Here is a 5106-nt window from a genome sequence, read left to right as displayed (position 1 = left end):
CTGAGAACTTAGAAGCCACATCCTGCTGTCAATTCAATCTCCTCTAGGAATTGTTGGTGGCTTGTAGTGATCAAAGAACTGTGAGCTACCTTGCCCTGGGGCTAGAGGTTTCAACACAGAAACAAGAACTTGGGGCCTCACTGCAGGCTTGTGCCAAGTCTTGGGACTTTAAGAAGTCAGCGTGGGGTGCTCTGCTGTTGGTTTTGGCAAGGTCTTGGGGTCCCAAGATTGATCTGTTCCCAGGTTCTGGACCTGGTGCAGTAGGTAGAGGGTGGGTGGCTTGCACTCCTCTGTAACAGTTTTAATCCTGGTTTCCCTCTCTGTCCAGTGAAAATAGACCCTTTCTGCCTACCTTTTAAGTTCTTTTCAACAGGAGAATTAATTCACTCTGTCCCCTTGTTGGTTCTGTGACTCCAATATTCATTCTGAGGTACTATTTTAAGGTTAGTTTGAGAGAATTCTCAGAGTGGTTTCAGCTTTTCGTTCTGCTACTCTGCCATCTTGGCTGTGTCCCTTATCTTTTTTATTTTCCAAATGTGATGAATTTATTTTACTTTGGTGCAAAACCAAAGCTTTCACTATAGCACAGAGACCAATTTGATAAAAGGCCATGAAAAAGTGGTGTAGGACCTGCAGAACGTGATGTACAAACTGGAGGATCAGGTCATTTCATTTATTACATGACACTACACTGTCGTTGAAGAACAAATTTAAATAACACTGAGTGAATGAACTGAAATGTGGCACAAACATTACTACTTCCATGCATTCCTTCAAGTATCTCTCTCTTATAATAGCCTCAAAAACCTCTAGACTTCAGCATGGTGGTACTAAAACAATTCTTTGGAATGATAAAAAGTTCACATTGTTGAAATTTCACAGAAGAATGTTAAGGCCAAAACAGAGTGGGTTCATTTTTCATTTCCAGGGATAGATCTGATACTTTACTTAAAAACTATACTAAGCTTCCAATACAAATCCTAACCCAACTTTATGACCTCCTGCAATGAAGTTTTTCCATCAATTAAAGCTTGACAGCATTAATTTTTCACTGGCTTGGAGTTTCTGAGTATAACCAAGTAAGTTTTGTGATCCAGCTAATATTTAGCAGCAATGCCAAAACAGGTGTTATTACTACCAGCTGTCCAAGCAAGATTTATCGAAGTTTCAATTGTCTCACTAACTTTTTGGTAGATCAACCCTCCAAATTCAGTACCATCATTCACATATATATGCAGCTGGAAGTCAACACCTTTATAACTCAGGGCAAAATTATTCTGAGATCGTTTGGATTTGGCTGTATCAAAACACATCTGATAGCCAGCAAGTCATCCTTCATAAGCCAATACAGCTCAGCCATAGATGGTCAGTCCAGAGAAATCAATGTCAATATTTCCACCAAGATTGAAACAGTATCATCTATAGGATGATACCACTCTTCTTGCCTGTGTTTGGTACAAATATAGTGTCAAGAGTCGGCTTCAAACCACCAGCCAATTTATTCTCCATGCTGATTTCTGTCCCCAGGGTATCGTCTGTGTTCCATTTTTGAATGAAGGTAAGCCCATAATCACAGATCTTGTACTTTGTTTCCAAGTTACCTGAAGCTTTCCCTGTATCAGTATGTGAATGACCAGATGTGGAAAATTATACTCCAATGGAAGATTTGGTTCTAAGATCTATTTTAACCATGCCAAATCCATATCCTTTGTTGAAGACATCCTTGGCCGCCTTTCCAAAGTCACAGTAAGTTGTTGTGGTACACACTTCTTCTAGTTAAAAGTAGTCCTTACTCCTTATCCTTCGTGGTATTCCACCCCAATCCTCAGCCCTGTTCCGCTATCCTCAGGCCGGCCTGCACTGCGCGGCCTCCTCACCTCTATGGCTCTGTCCCTTATTCAAACACTTTAAAACATTAAAAAAAAAAAAACCTCTTGCTTTATCTCATCTAGGAATTCTGGTTGAGTTTGTACCCAAACTGTTTTTTCTCTGAGACAATGCTTATATATATGGGATAGATAGCTTAAAATCAGTGACATAGACTTCCAGGTAAACATGACGGCAGTCTAGACGCAAGACTCATCCTCTCCTCAGCACCCAATATAGACTACCTCAAAGACCAAAAAAACCAAATTCATAAGAACGAAGGGACTCTACAGTAGGGCACAGCATTGAAGGTACGTGGGATTTGGGCACACTATAAGGGGATGAAAAAGCTCCCACCAAAACATGAGCTGATCTACCGTCCCCCACCCCACCTATGGAGCCAGAGTCAGAGCCAGCTAGCGCCAGAATCAGCGAGTGAGCAAGGGGCACCTCTAGGTCCTTGGGAGCTGACTGAGACCACCAAAGACATACCCCTGAGAGCAGATACACCTGAAACCCCAGAAGACTGGGGAGCTCAGACCTTGGGCGCTCTTGGGAAGGAGGTGCAGATAAGGGCAGTAAATAGCAGAAACTACACCTGAACCCCAATGGACTGGGGAGTGCAGACCATGGGAGCTCTCAGGAAGGTGGCACAGAGAAGGGCAGTGAACAGCAGAAGCTGTGAAGATTCAAGAGATTACCTCAGGCAAAATCCTTGATTCCTTAACTCCATACACAGAAAACCTGTGCATCTCACTTAAATTTCTGACTAAAAAGGGAAGGAAAAAAACTCCACAGTGATAGCAAATTGTTCCCAGGAGCTACAACCTCCCTCCAACAAAAAAATCAAAAAGAAGAAAGTGACCCTCGATATTTTTTATGGAGGAAAAACCCAGACTACAGAGGAAATACAGGAGGAAATTCAAACAAAACCAAAACCTTCCCAAAAAATGGAAATTGCCCACAACCTCTTGAAGAATTTAAATTTGAGCTTATCAAAAAGATGGAAGCCTTCTGGCAAGAAAAGTGGGAAATAGTTCAAAGAGAAAATAACAATCTAAAGGATAAGAACTCTCAATTGGAGAAACAGCTGGAAGCCACGAAAAGCAGGATAGACCAAACCAAAAAGGAAATTCAAAAGACTATATCTGAAAACCAAAAGATTATAACAGAAAACCAGGCCCTAAGGACTAGAATTGGGCAACTGGAAACCAATGATCTTGCAAAACGGTAAGAATTAATAAAGCAAAATCAAAATACTGATAAAATAGAAGAAAACATAAAATATCTCACTGAAAAGATCAGGAAAACAGATCATGATGAGACAATATGAGAATCAATGGTCTACCTGAAAAGCCAGAAATGAACAGAAATATTGACATCATACTATAAGAAATCATCCAAGAAAACTGCCCTGATGTTCTTGAACAGGGGGGCAAAATAGACATTGAAAGAGTTCATAGAACATCCTCTACACTAAGTCCTCAAAAGACAACTCCCAGGAATGTAATTGTCAAATTCCAGAGCTTTCAAGCTAAAGAGAAAATTCTACAAGAAGCCAAAAAGAGACAATTTAGATACCATGGAACACCGATCAGGATCACACAAGACCTGGAAGCTTCCACACTAAAGGACCGCAAGGCCTGGAACATGATATTCAGAAAGGCAAGAGAATTGGGTCTTCAACCAAGAATCACATATCCATCAAAACTGACTATATACTTCCAGGGGAAAGGATGGGCATTCAACAAAAAAGAAGATTCCCAAGTATTTGTAAAGAAATGACCAGAACTAAGTAGAAAGTTTGATATCCAAACACAAAGATCAAGAGAAACATGAAAGTGTAAATAAGAAAGACAGGGAAAAGGGGAAAATGTTTTTCTATTCAAACTTTTTTCTCTAAGGGCTACAATTCGATCAAATTATATATGTATTAATATATGGGGAAAATGTTATTTGTAACTCACAAAAATTATATTCACTATTAAAGTAATTAGAAGAATCATTCACAGGAAGAGATTGGGGTAATAAGTGCTATAAGATAATATGCAAAAAAAGGGAGGGGGGAATTGAAGATACTTGACCAAGTATCTGGTGACCAAGGCACCAAGAGATACTTGAAGAAATAAAATAAATAGGATAATCTTTATCACACAAAGATACACATGGGAAAGGGAGGAGGGAAATATTCTTATAAGAAGTAGAGGAAGAGGGTGCTAATAGGTAATACTTAAACCTTACTGTCAGTGAAATCAATTCTGAAAGGGAAGGGCATCTAGATTCATTGAGGTCTTGAATTCTATCTTATCCTTAAGGGAAAGTGAGAAGGGAAAACTAAGGGGGATTCGGGGAGGGAGTACAAAACGGGAGGGAAAGAGAGGGGAGAGGGAACTTAACAGACCCTAAAAAAAACAAGAAGGGAACAAAAAGGGAGGGGCCAGAAAGGGGAGCATATCAAGGGAGGGGATTAGTAGTATTGATTAAAAGTAAACCACTGGTTTAAAAGGATATAGGAAAAGAAGAACAGAGAGAATTAGGAGAGGATATCAAAATGCTAGGGAATATACAAGTGACAATCATAACTTTGAACGTGAATGGGATGAATTCACCCATAAAAGGAAAACAAATAGCAGACTGGATTAGAATCCAAAATCCTACCATATGTTGTCTACAAGAAACATACCTGAGGTGGGTAGATACTCACAAGGTTAGAATTAAAGGTTGGGGCAAAACCTATTGGGCCTCAACTGACAGAAAGAAGGCAGGAGTTGCAATCATGATATCTGACAAAGCCAAAATAAAAAGAAATGTGATTAAAATGGATAGGGAAGGTAAATACATCCTAGTAAAAGGGAGTATAGACAATGAGGAAATATCAGTAATCAACATGTATGCACCAAATGGTATAGCATCCAAATTTCTAAAGGAGAAACTAGTGGAATTGAAGGAGGACATAGATAGTAAAACTATACTAGTAAGAGACCTGAACCTATCACTATCAAATTTATATAAATCAAATAAAAAAGAAATAAGAAAGATGTAACAGATGTGAATGAAATGATATAAAAATTAGCATTAATAGATATTTGGAGAAAAATAAATAGAGACAAAAAGGAATACACCTTCTATTCAGAAGTACATGGTACATTCACAAAGACTGACCATGTACTAGGTCATAAAAACATGGCAAACAAATGCAGAAAAGCAGAAATAATAAATGCAAACTTTTCAGATCATAAC

At 39.0% G+C, this 5106-nt stretch overlaps 1 pseudogene; it reads right to left on the bottom strand.

Moving 5' to 3' along the window:
- Nucleotides 1-490: 490 nt before the first annotated feature.
- Nucleotides 491-1721, bottom strand: LOC100618137 (voltage-dependent anion-selective channel protein 3-like; annotated as a pseudogene).
- Between the last annotated feature and the right edge of the window lie 3385 nt (nucleotides 1722-5106).

Source organism: Monodelphis domestica, chromosome 6, assembly GCF_027887165.1.
Source record: "Monodelphis domestica isolate mMonDom1 chromosome 6, mMonDom1.pri, whole genome shotgun sequence".
Classification (NCBI taxonomy): Eukaryota; Metazoa; Chordata; class Mammalia; order Didelphimorphia; family Didelphidae; genus Monodelphis; species Monodelphis domestica.
Note: the sequence above shows the minus strand (reverse complement) of the source record. Positions and strands in the feature narration are given on the sequence as shown.